The sequence below is a fragment of the Suncus etruscus genome, chromosome 10, assembly GCF_024139225.1.
Source record: "Suncus etruscus isolate mSunEtr1 chromosome 10, mSunEtr1.pri.cur, whole genome shotgun sequence".
NCBI lineage: Eukaryota > Metazoa > Chordata > Mammalia > Eulipotyphla > Soricidae > Suncus > Suncus etruscus.
In genome coordinates this window covers 23,242,079-23,256,032 of record NC_064857.1, presented here as the reverse complement: position 1 = coordinate 23,256,032, position 13,954 = coordinate 23,242,079, and positions in this window count along the sequence as shown.

Below are 13,954 nucleotides of genomic sequence, written 5' to 3'. Positions count from 1 at the left end.
GGGGCTCTGCCCAGTAGTGAGAGGCTTTATGATGGATTCAAATAGCATAATGTGATACCATGCTGTTGACATCTTAAGAGCTTAATATTCATTGCTTTACTTGACAATGTAAACTTACTTAACACCCCCCCCACAAAAAGATGACCTTGTAATTATTTCCACTTATTCCACATCAATTTTTACATTTCTTAGGGAGGCAAAGAACTTTAAACACAAACAGCTAGCACTGTTTCTTCCTTCCTTCTTTCTTCCTTTGGTGTTTTTGTTTTTGTTTTTTTGGAGGTCACACCTGGTGAAGCTCAGGGGTTACTCCTGGCTATAAGTTCAGAAATCGCTCCTGGCTTGGAGGACCATATGGGACGCCAAGGGATCGAACCGTGGTCCGTCCTAGGCTAGCACCTGCAAAGCAGACACCTTACCATGCCACTGCTCTGGCCCCTCTACCTTTGGTTTTTGAGCCACACCTGGTGGTGTTCAGGGGTTACTCCTGGCTCTGCACTCAAAAATCACTCACAGTGGGTTCAAGAGACTATATGGGATGCTGGGGATCAAACCCCTTTCAAGGAAAGCACCCTAGCCTCTCTGCTTTTTGCTCCAGTCTCTTTTTTATCTTTTTTTTATTCTCCCCTTTCCCTTTCAGTTTTCCTCTTTCTCCTTCCTTTCTTCTTTTTTATTTCATTCACTTTTAAATTTTTTTATTTTTTAGTATATCTTATTGATATAGTTATATCAGTGCTTATATTTATAGTATTTGGTGTAAAAAGTTACTGCACATCTCTGCCACCCATGTCCCCACAACCCTCTCCCTCTGTGTCCCCTCTGCTCTGCTATTCATCACCCCAACCATCTGCCACTATTTGAATAAATATTTCTGTGTTTTGAAAGGAGATGCCAGGAAGTGCATTCACAGGATCATATGAGACTTTCATTCTTACTTGTTCTGGGAATTATCATTGTTTTTTTTAGAGGCTGAACCAGATAACATACCCTAGCTTAACCATCATCTCCCCATCAATATTGGTTGCTTTCAGTCTTTCTGATCTATGCCATTCTCATGGTGTGAGATATCTCATTTGTTGCTTTGATTAAGTTCCCTGTCTACTGGCTATCCATATATCATCTTTAGAGGAGTATATTCATTTCTTATTCCCATTTTAATGGGATTATTGTTATATTTGTTGTTAAGCATTGTGAACATTTCAAATATGTTGGATATCAGCCCTTTATCTGTAGTTTTATGTCTTTTGTTTTTGTGTTTATTTAAATAAGTAAAAATTTAATACATCCAGAGGTATTCAGGGTTTGCATCTGTTCTGCATTGAGGCAGAACTCATACTTGGCATTCCTGGCAGAGCTCAAAGTTTTCTCTGTGGTGCTGAACACTGAACCCAGTCAGCTTTATATAAGACAAGCACTATACCTATATCTTGGGCCCCTTTCTGATAGTTTGTGTGCAAATATGTTCTCCCATTATGAAGAGTGTTTTTAATTTTTTATTGTGTCTTCACTTGTTAATATTATATATAATGTTAAAAATACAACTTTATTTATAAGTGACATCTATACACACTACCTCTTAGATCACCACCAAGTCGAGTTTCTATCTTGTCACCATTACAACAGATCCTTTTTATCTATTTAACGGAATGCCTAACTCATTCTTCTCAGGTAACTCTGTTGATGGGAAATATAGCTATGGAGAGAAGAATGATGATATTCGGAGCTTAAGAACAACTAGCAAGTTCCATTTCAGCAAAAACCTGAGGCTGTGAGATAGACAGTCATGGGTTAAATCAAAGAAAAGCATCCCAGGTGGAGGGGATTGAAAATACAAAGTGGTCACAATAGCCAACACCTAGAAAAACAAGGTGCCCAAGAACAAATGAATGAATAAAGAGTCTATGGTATGATAATAATTCCCAAGAAAATAGAGATGAAGTCCAGGAGGACTAGTTCATGGTAGGAAACTTGCCAGAAGAGTGCAGTTAGGGCAGAGAAGTGACCGCTAGGATGATGATAGTTGGAATTGATCACTCTGGACAAGAACTGGACACTAAAAGGAGTTAAAGTGATATCCATGATACCCCATCAGTAAAAATATTGCAAATCACCGTGCCTAAAAGGCAAAAAGGATGAGAGAGAGGGGTGGGGAGAGAAAGAGAGAAGAAAATATCTGCTATAGAGGCAGGCAGGAGAAAGGAAGGGCACTGGGGAGGAGAGGAGGAAACCAGAAACAGTGGTGGCTGAAAATGTGCACTGCTAAAGGGATGGATGTTGGACATTGTATGACTGAAATTTAATCATGAATAACTTTGTAACTGTGTATCTCACAGTGATTCAATTAAAATAAAATTTTATTTTATAAATAAATAAATAAATAATATAAAAAATTAAAAAAAAAACCAGCTAGCAAGGTCCAGAGTGGAACTTAAACTCCATACAGCTTGCTTCCAAAATCAATTAGATAACCTGCTTTTTAGTATGCATTTCAAAACTCCATTCTTCAGAAATACTAGAAAATGATCATATTTCTTATCCACAATTACTCCCAAAACAACAGATGAAATGCTTAGCATCCAAGAAGCCCTGGGATGCTTCAGTCATCCCTGCAAGGCAATTTCCTAGTCCCTGGTTGTATTTTAAAAGAATTAGGACTCACTTAGGCCATAACCACATCCTATTGATCATTGCTGACATGGATAAAAAGGCCAGTGAAATACTTGCAAAGAGATAAGAATGGCTAGCAGAGTTCAAGTAGAGAGCTGGTAAAGGTGCTTAGGAAACAGAAAACTATAGCAGGATTGGAAAGATAGTGGGTAGGTCACTTGATGGTTCAATCTCCAGCATCTCATATAGTTCCTTGACTATCTGCATCAGTAATTTCTGGGTACAGAAAAGAAAAAAGAAATAAAAATAAAAGAAGGAAGGAAGGAAGGAAGGAAGGAAGGAAGGAAGGAAGGAAGGAAGGAAGGAAGGAAGGAAGGAAGGAAGGAAGGAAGGAAGGAAGGAAGGAAGGAAGGAAGGAATCTATAGTAGGAGGTTCTTGAGCTCTTCGGAGGTGGTGGAGGCACTAATTTGGTATATGATACTACAATTACTTTTGTGACATAGGACCTAAAACATTTAACATTTGACTATTGTTTCTTAGAGAAGTGGCTACAAGGTTTTTGCATGGCAGAGGTATCACTGAGAGAGTTGGTGTTAGTACATCCAATCCATAGTACATTTTCAATCATTGGTCCTTTCCTAAACTGTCTTTTCCTCCCCATCCCTCTTACTCTTTTTCCTTTTTCCTTTCCTCTCCTGACACGCAAGACTGCATTTCAGTGATTGTTGTACACCAGAGTTCAAGTGATCTTGAGATGTTTCACCCCCAAAGAGGATGTAGAGATGTAGGGCACTTGCTTTCATTGCCAGTAGCTGTCAAATGTTCACAACTTCACAGAGGTAGAATATGCTCATTGTTCTAAGTGATTAACCTGTGCAGTATTTTTCCAGTGAGTTAATTTTCTAGTGACTAACGTATGCAGTAAACTTAATTTTCATATAGTAAATTAATTTCCTTTTTATATTAATTAACTGATTTTCTTTATAGATTTTTATTATAGCTATATTCTCTGACTATATAAACTACACAGTCAAATATAAATCCTAAGGAAATTCAGGGCAGTGGCTGGAGAGATAGTTCAGGAGGTAATGTATGTAGTCACTTTGGCTGTGACCCTACTTTGATCTCCAGCACCACATACGGTCCCCCCCCCCCAAACACCTCCAGAAGTAGCCCCTGAATACCAAAGGCTGGCCTAAATACCCTCTCCTCACAACAAAGGCAAAGAAATTCAAAGAAATACACTTACACCTGCTTATCATATTTATATGAACCCATCACATGCCAACGCTCCAAGGCCACTCATCTATTCTCAGGCACTTGGGTTGTTTCCAGATTCTGGCTATTGTGAATAACACTTCACTTTTTTGATGAGAAATTCGGACCAAAGAGCCATATGTATTATTATTATTATTATTATTATTTTTCCCTTCCATAAGCTTCAGTGTTTTGGCCTATGTGTTGAAAAGGTAGGAATAAAGCTATCCTCAAGAAAAAGTCAGGTAAGAGAGAAGAGAAGTCAATCCTAAAAAAATTACTAGAAACTCAAACTGCCCATGAGAATGTAGTTAAAGCTGCTGAATTGTACAATCAAAAATTGTTAAGCTTGACACCAAAGAGATGCTAATTGGACTGAGGGCATGTTCTGCACATGGGAAGCCCAGCATCAAGCCCAGAATGGTCTCCAGTGCACCACCAAGACCAACCCCTGCACTTTGAGCTGGGAGTTACCGAGCACCAATGAGTGTAGACTCAAAACAAAGCAAAATGATTAAGATGGTAAATTGTATGATATGTGTGGGTATTTTGTACCATGTATTTCATGTATCATGTATTTGTATTTTGTATATGCTCATGCACACACATGAAGATTATATAATCAAGACCTGCAAGGGGGTAGTTGTCAGAAATAGTTTCAAGGCTTCCTACTATTAAATTTTTCTCTCTGTTAATCAATTTGTGAAATAACCTAATGCCCTAAAGTGCATTTACATGAAATGACTTCTCATGAGCAGAAGTATTATTGTTCTCTATTCTGGTAGTATAAGACGAGGTTAATGTTGGATCATTTTTGTTTTTGTTTTGATCTTATTGTTTTTAGACCACACTCGTTGGTGCTCAGGATATTTCTGGCTCTGTACTTAAGAGTGACCCTTGGTGGTGCTCAGGAAAACACATGTAATATTGGGAATTTGAATTAAAAACAGAAGGATGCAAACAAGTGCCCTAACCTCTGTACTGTCTTTCTGGCCCATAGACTTTTTATCTATCATATACACATGATGTGTGGTTATCCTCAAGTTTGTAAAACTCTAAGTATAGTTTAATATCTTTCTTACAACAAATAAGAACTGTAGAATAATTGCAGTTCAATAATTTTTCATGTCAAGTAAAGATGTGGCATAATCAAAGCACTAACAACAAATTGAAGTATTCTTCTTTATACTGGCCTAGTCTGTGTAGAATTCAAGTTCAAGAAGAATATATTATATGTGTAAATAATAAAGTTACACATTCTTTATGTCTAGCTCAGTACTTTGGAGAGATCACCAGGTACTTGTGGCTATTTCTATACTTTTTTAAACAAAGACATCAATCAGGATACAGACTATAAGCATTTTGGAAGAGTCATATGTTAAGAAGCAAGAACTGCTGGAGAAATCACAAATATTTATTCTAAAGCAGGTTTGGGTTCAGTTTCTACTGACATCAGTCATGGATTCAACACCCCAAACCCTATTTGAACAGGAGTCAGCTCTTCGTAATTCCAGTTGGCAGTCCTGCTGATTTTCAAAGGAAAAATTTCCAGAGAAAAAAATAAAATAAAAATTGAGTACTAGATTTCATGGCTGAGTGTATGAGTCTACAATGTACCCAAAAGAGTTTATAAAGTGTTCTTAAGAAAAATAAATAAAATACTAGAGCATTCCTAAAACTGAGGTACTGGAAGGGCTGCATTTCAATGATCATGAGGCTTTGGAGGAGTCTCTTGACTCTCAGGGCCAAAGCGATAGCACAGAGGATAGGGCATTTGCCTTGTGTGCTTGGGAGACCAGGTGGGATGTCAGGAATCAAACATGAATCTGCTACATGTAAGGCAAATGCCCTACCTGCTGTTCTATCACTCTAAGCCCATAATGTACTTTTCTGTTGTCTCCCATTTCTTAAATAATGGGTCACAGAGGATTAGAAAAATAATGTAGAGGTTAAGGTTAAGGTACTTGCTTTGCATGCAGATTATCCTTGTTCAATCCCAGGTCCCTCAAGCACTGTCAGGAATTATTACTCTGAGCACAGAACCAGGAATAGCTCTGAGCACCAAAGGGTATGGCCCAGTTCTATTCCCCTCCACCACCAAAAATAGGTACAGATAATATCTTAATTCTCAAGAAAAAATGTTCTGTAAACATACATATATCACCAGTGCCTTCTGGTTAGTGTCATGCAATTTGGCAAATTCATATAAGCAAATTAATTTATGATGCTTACTCATATTATCTAGTGTTATAGTCAAATGCATCATTCCCAAATGCGTATGGTATCTTTTCTTTTGCTACTTCAACTTTCTAAAAATGCTCTCTCTCCATTGTTTTTGTCTTTAAAATTCATTTCAAAGTCCCAAGATCTCCCTGCCAGAAGTTATTGTCCTGAAGCAGACGCCTCAATCCTGAGGGATTGGGGATTGGGGAACACGGGTCAAGAAGCAAACATTGGCACAGAAAATAACCAACGCAAGATTGAAGAGAATAAAACAGATTCAGGAAAATTCCACCACAAGCTTTTCACTCACTAGAAAAAGATACCAGAGGCAGGTCGACTAGTTCTGGAAAACAAAACTGCAAGCAGCTTCTCCTTGAGACCTGAGGTCTTAATTGGGTAGTGAAAGACCATCCCCTTGGATGAAGAACAGGTAGGGTAAAGGACCAATCCAGAGGTATTTTCAGTCCAGGAGTGACAAGCATCAGCAACGAAGAAATATCCTGAATAGAATAAAAACTGGTGACTCCAACAACTCCCCCTTCTTAATTTTATAGAAAGTGCAGAAATATGAGGGAAAACAAAGTAATAAATGTTCTAAGGTTCTATGAAAAAAGTGAGAATTCCTATCTAAAAGATAAAAAAGAGTGGCAATTTTTGCATAAACACAGCAAAAGTTGGGGAAAATAGAAAGAAAAAAACCTCTGGCCTAAAGACAGGGTGTCCCCATCCATGAAGCATCCTGTCATAAGACCAACTACAGGTTCCAGGCATACTAATTTGCCTAACCACAAAGACTTTTTTCATGGTCCCAGGAAAAGTTCTCATCACCGTTGTCACAGTCAGACTTCAGTAATTAGAGATCTTGGCTTTTGCACTGATCCTCTGTTGAAGTCAGGGTGCCATGAAGCATCTCCTGATTTCATCTCACAGATAGATAGTGAGGCAGGAAAACCCGACCTGAAAGTAAGTCATTTCTGATTTCTAAGTCATCATCAGTGTGGCATATAAGCCTACCCTGAAGCAAGTTAATGACAAAGCAGCATGAGGACCTGCCTTGGTAGAAGGTTAATTCCTTGTATGGTAGAAACCATGTTGGTTCCAAATATGGGACTCAAGGTTCAGGGGTGAATGGCCAATGTGTGAACAACTGAAGCCTAAGTCAAGTCACTATGACAAATATTCAAAGTAGAAGGCCCCCTACGACATAAAAATTCTGGAATTCCTATCTCAGTTAGATTGGAACTTCTCTCTATACCTAAAATTACCTATTTATTGTGCTTATGCAAAAAGGAACAATGCTATAGGATACTTTTGGTGCATATAGGGTTAATAATAATAAACTAAACACTCTCTATCACCTGGTTCTATTAAAAACACAGAACCCAAGAGATACAGATCTACTAGCATTTTCTACTAGCATATACAGAAAAAGGGGGGGACTACATCTACATAAGAAAATACACAATAAAAATTATACATATTAAGGGGCCAGAGCTATAGTGAAGCGGTAGGGCTTTTGCCTTGCATGTGGCTAACTCAGGACAGACTTGGGTTCTAACCTTGGAATCCCATATGGTCCCCTGAGCCAGGACCAATTTCTGAGTGCATAGCCAGGAGTAACTACTGAGTGTCACTGGGGTTTAGCCCAAAAACCAAAAAAATAAAAATAAAAAGTATACATATTAAGGAAATACATCTAAAGAAGTATACAAAAGAAGTATACGTATCCCCTTTAAGACATTTGAAATATCTGAGGGGGATAAAATTCAGAGCACTGCTTTAGCCTTCAATGTGGTCTTGTAGCAGTTTGACAAAATGGCGCACAGAAGTCATGGATCAGGAAATGTTCTTGAGCCGATGTTCTCTCAAAAGCCAAATCTAGTTGTGAGCAACAGTCCATGGCAAAGGGAGGTGAGAGAAATGTGTCACTGAGAGCAATCAGCAGTAGCAGTGGTAGCAGCTGCAGCAGCTTCTTTCCAAGGCTGAAGTGGAAGGTGGGCTGAGGGTGGGGGAAATGTTCCAGTTCCTGAGGAGTGATGAACTCGGGTAAAAAAGGATCAAATAGAGAGTAATAACAAATCAAGGGTGAGAGAACAAAAGAAAACAACATAAAATGACTTGTAATGTGGTGAGGGGGTCAGGGAATAAGAAGAAAGACTACATACAACAAAGGGAAGGAAATATACAACAGACATTATGTGCAATACAGACAGACATTAGATAGACATAGAAGTGGCCATCACACACACACACACACACACACACACACACACACACACACACACACACACAATGAAGAACAATCCTGAGATTGCAGTTGTAAAACTGACCTGAGCCAAAGCACTTCAAAGATATAAAGCCTGCAGATCGATGGAAAAGTTTTCCAATTTCTAGGAAAATCACAATTTGTGAGGGAGAACTTGTCTGAAAAAACTTCATAGATTAGACTGTGCATAGAACATTCTCAAAACAATTGTATTTTCCAAATCTAGAATACAAAGTAGTATGGTAATGAGCACTGTAAAAGGACAAGACCATGGAGTATTTATAATGGGTCTTGAGCATCCAGGTTTCTTTCCTGAAGACTGAGAATAAAGGCATTGTGATATAATAGTAAATTAGCTTGAATTGACAATAAATAGCTAAGACACACTTTAAAAAATGAGCACTGTAGCAAGAGTCTGGAATGCAGATGCCTTTTCCAAAAATATCTGTGGAGAGAAACATTAATCAAATATAATCAAATAAAAAATGAATAGTTTAGAATATTTGTTTAGGTCTCTTGATTTGATTGTTGACTTTGGCTTGGGTATTTAGTTCTATCCTTATTTTTTTCCCACCAATGCATCTGAGACCATTTGGCCCCTGGCTCCAAGCCTTTCTTTTTTCTTTTCTTCTTAGTTTTATAGAAAAATGCAGAGGCTGGAGAGATAGCACAGCAGTAGGGCATTTGCCTTGCATGCAGCCAATGGGGAGTGACCAGATTTAGAACCCAGCATCCCAAATGTTCCCCTAGCCTGCCAGGGGTGATATCTAAGTGCAGAATCAGGAGTAACCCTGAGAGCAGCTGGGTGTGGCTCAAGAAAAGAAAAGAAAAGAAAAGAAAAGAAAAGAAAAGAAAAGAAAAGAAAAGAAAAGAAAAGAGAAAAAAATAAACCAGAGATATTCTTTGATTTGGGTGGAATCCAGTTGTAAGTAAACAGAAACAAAGAAACCATGGTTGATTTTTGTTTTGGATGGAACCAAGTTATTTTTTTGTTTTGTTTTGTTTTTCTTTTGGGGCCACACTGGGTGATGCTTAGGGGTTACACCAGGTTATTCGCTTAGAAATCAGTCCTGGCTTGAGGGACCATATGGGACTCCGGGTATCAAACCTAGGTTTGTCCTGGGTCAGCCACGTTCAAGGCAAATGCCCTACCGCTGTGCTATCCTTCTGGCCTCTTTTTGTTTTTGTTTTTGTGGGTGGAACCCAGTTGTAAGTTGTAAACCAACAGTACATAATGCTTCAGATATAATAGAAGCACAGGTGGCATTTTTAAATTTCCTGTCCTTTTTGAAGAATTCCACAGTGTGTTGCAGTGACTACAATAGACCTTACTACTTGGTTCTTCTTTGAAAAATAACTTAAGGCAACCTTGTAACATGCATTTACCTGTAGATATCAAAGGCAAAGATAAATGTGTAGAAATATCAAATGTATGGATTCTTTGTGATAGGTGAGGCACTGGACTGTGGATTTGAATTGGCCTTGGAAAAGTGTCACAATAATAGATTTATTAAATTGCTTGTGTCTCTGCCAAGCTTGATCTGCAGCTTTTAAATAAATGAGATGATCTTTATTTTCTTCTCTATGTCTTTTCTGCCTATCAGTTTTGTTCAGGTCTTGGGGAGACTACCCATAAGAAATCAAAGTAGTTCATGTGGATCTTGCTAACTGTGCCCTGCAAACTGGTCATTTGGCTTCCCAATGGTTATCTTAAAGTCTTTTGGGTTGATATACCTGTGTTGTCCTGCCCATATGACTTTCATAATTTGACCAACTTCTTCTATTACTTTGCCTTTATGTCACAACAGATTTGACCTCTTACTATCCTCTTTGTCATGGTTGTGGTAAAAAAAAAATAATCAGCCAAACTTGGAATATTACAAGAATCGTAATATTGAGTATTATGTAGAAATATGTAGAAAGTGTTTTCTAAATTGTTATGGCCAGTGAAAACCAGACAAATTTCCTTATCTACAGAACTGAGGAACTGGTCATTTACAATCCTGGTAGTCTCTGCTTCGGTGTGAGATATTAGCTTATTGTCCCCAGTTACTTGTTAAGGTCACAGTTGGTTTCCTACTCTTGTCCTTTTTAGTAGTTTGTGTTGTGTCTGGGAAGAGGCTAGTAGTCTTTGGTTTGGGGGGGTTCCTTATCATGTACTGGTGTAGAATTGTGATGTGAGAATCCTGCTTCTGATAAGGAATAGTGGGACCCAGAGTTTCTTAGCAGGGTTGCCATCTGTAAATTACAGTAGAAACTTCCATTTGTTGAGTGGATTTGTAATTTGTAGGCACTGTTCTGGCCAGTGAAAGACCAGAGATACCACCTTTTCCTGATGATGACCTGTCAATGTAAAACATGGGACATTATAAAATGTGTCCTTCTGAAAAAAAAAAAAAACTCAGGCCTTTACAGCAGGAAGATGGGAAAATATCTCTTCTGATAACTCTGATAAGGCACTTTGAAGGGGATCATTGAGATGTAATATGCATTCCACTTCTTTTCTAAAAATTGGCAAGACTAAGGGCTGGAGAGATAGCATGGAGGTAAGGTGTTTGCCTTGCATGCAGAAGGATGGTGGTTCAAGTCCTGGCATCCCATATGGTCTCCCAAGCCTGCCAGGGGTGATTTCTGAGTGTAGAGCCAGGAGTAACCCCTGAGCACTGCCAGGTGTGACCCAAAAACCATAAAAGTAAAATGAAAAAAATTGACAAGACTATATTTCAGGATCAAAACTTCACAAGGCTCTGAGACTTGCTTTGATGATAAGAGCAATGATCAATTATAAGTAGGGTACAAATGTGTGAGGGTTTGTGTGTGTATAAATAAACCCATTCTAATGTCCCAGACTGTGGGAGACTGCTCTAGCCTGCACAAAATGGATGCTATCAACCTTAGCCTCTATCTCTGTGGAAAGTTCCACTGAGCTGCATACATGACTGTCGGCAGGTTCCTAGCCCATGAGCAAATAGGAAATCTTGCAACAAATCATAGCCCCTTGTGCTAACCACAGGGCCATGAGGCCAGGGACAAGATGTAGATAATATTTCCTTATATGTCTCTGATTCCGGTCGAGCTAAAGATTGCTAGGATCAGTCATTGAGTCATGCCTTCCCCTTTTTCTTTTCCCACCTCCTTTGGGCTGTGCTTAACAAGACACACTCTATACTTTTTCCCTTTTTGGCCAAATACCTGTAGTAAGCATATAATTGGTGAAAAGCTTGTTTGAATTGACGAATGCTTGTATGCCCCATAAGTTTAATGTTTAGTACCTTTATTCATTTTGGTTATGTGCCTATGCTTGGAATATAATTGGATAAGAGATGGTTTGAAATGACCAATAGTTTTTGAGACATACTTCCCCTTGTGTAAAAAATATATATAAGCGCTTGCCTGCTTAATAAATGGCTTTGATCAGATAGAAGACTTAGGCCTTCTTTCTAACCTCTACAGATTTTCCCCACAGATATTTCGGATCGGGTCGGCTTCAGTGAACCCACGAATAAGTTGCGGCATTCATCCCCTTCACCCTGCTGGCCGGGGTCCCCAGAAAGCCGCACCAGACCACTGAGGAATAGCTCCTGTTGGGGATAGAGGAGTCACAAAAATTAATAGCCATGCTTTATTTCCAAGTGTGAACCGGGAAAGATAGGACTTTTGTAGCTAGTCCATAAAGAAATCCAATTCCTTTGGGGCTTTTTGAGTTAAATGTCTGGTTTTATTTAAGTCTGGATTTTCATCAAGGGTGCTGAATAGGTTGCATTGTTCAGAGTTTGGAATTCCAAGGGAAGGATGGATCCAATTTATGTCACCTAAGAGTTCTTCAATTAAGTATTTTAGTTCCTATAATTTTGTATTTTTCATGGGCTACTGGAAAATCCAAACTTGGACTGTGACTTTTTATTTCCATTCTATTAGAATGGATATTGGGCACTGTAACCCATGGCCCCAATTAAAAAGTCAAAATCTCTGAGCTGGTAGGCTGGAGTGTAGTTGGGCAAGAAGGCAAAGCATCTGACCTGGTGATTTGGGAGAGAGTTGGGTGAGGGATATAGTATTCAGCATTTTACTGTTTATGCAAGTCATGCCCCCAGAGGTTCAAAGAAATTGGAGCCATGTATGGCAAAAAATCAGCTTGTTGGTTCTCTAGCATGATGCATTATAAAAATATTGAGCTGTCAGGAAGATGCTGAAGACAAAATATCTCCTATTCACTCCAAACCATATTTTATATCTTGCAAAGCCCAATTACTGGGTCAGTATTTTGAAGCTATCACAAATTTCCTTCAAATTTCCTGCCCTGAATTTTAAGGGTTATTAGTAGGTGTTATTTTTTAAACATATCAATAAAGGTTATTAAAGAATCATCAGAGGCATTGGATTTGTACTTCCAAAACCTCCTACTATGGGCTGTCTGAGCATCCTGGCATAGCCTAAGGAAGTATAAAATTTGGGCTATGTTTCACTTTTTTAAAAGTCCAAATTTTGGGCATGGAAATAATAACTATTATTTTGCCAACATGGTCAGAATCCATAATTTCCAGAAGAACAGAAATAACTTTAAGTATCAGACTGTTTCTCCCCATTATCAAGTTCACAGTTCCCGAAGGAATTAGTCTTTAATGTCAGATCTTAACCTAGAAGGTCACTAGGCTGAATATCCAGGGCACAGCTTTCTAAAGTAGCAGGCTATAATGAGTTATGGTTTGGAGTTTCCTTGGCCCAAGTTTGAAAGCTGGATTTTTGATGAAAAGATTCCCTGATTTTGTGAGGCCTGGGAATGTTCCCTGACACAGTTTCCCAAGATGGGATAATTAAGTCTTGGCCTCAAGGGGACAGGTCTGGGAGAAATCCTGTAGTCTCTGCATAACTGTCCTAGTTCGCCATAGTTAAAGCATCTGACCTGAACTTGTAGGGTTGGGTTTAGACCTCTTCTCCAATGATTCAAGACGTGGTAAGAAGATGAGAAACAATCTCCAACCCATTGGAATCCTTTGCCACATGTGGCAAAAATCCAGGTGGTCTCCTTGAACAGAGGCCACCATATCCTCTAATAGGATAATTGAATCCATTCTAGCTCCCCAGAGTTGCCTCTGTACTGAGTAGGTTGCTAAAGCCGTCTCTGGGATTTATAGGAGTCATGAAACTAAATGACTCGATATTTCTACAAGCATGTAGAATTCCCAGGACATCTTCTCTCTCTCTCTCTCTCTCTCTCTCTCTTTCTCTCTCTTTCTCTCTCCTCTCTCTCCTCCCTTTCCCCCTCCCTCTCTCTCTCTCTTTCTCTCTCCTCTCTCTCTCCTCTCTCTCTCCTCCCTCTCCCCCTCCCTCTCTCTCTCTTTCTTTCTCTCTCTCCTCTCTCTCTCCTCTCTCTCTCTCCTCCCTCTCCCTCTCCCTCTCTCTCTCTCTCTCCTCTCACTCTCTCTCTCCTCTCACTCTCTCTCAATGTGACATAAAATAACCTGACAATTTTCATTGACATTTTCAAAAGCTACGTTTTTGTCAGGAACTATTGTATTTCCTTGCTTTTAACTGGCCTCCGGATTGCATCTGTCAGTTTCCCCAGAAATTCTGCATATGGCTCTGAAGGAGCCTGAAAG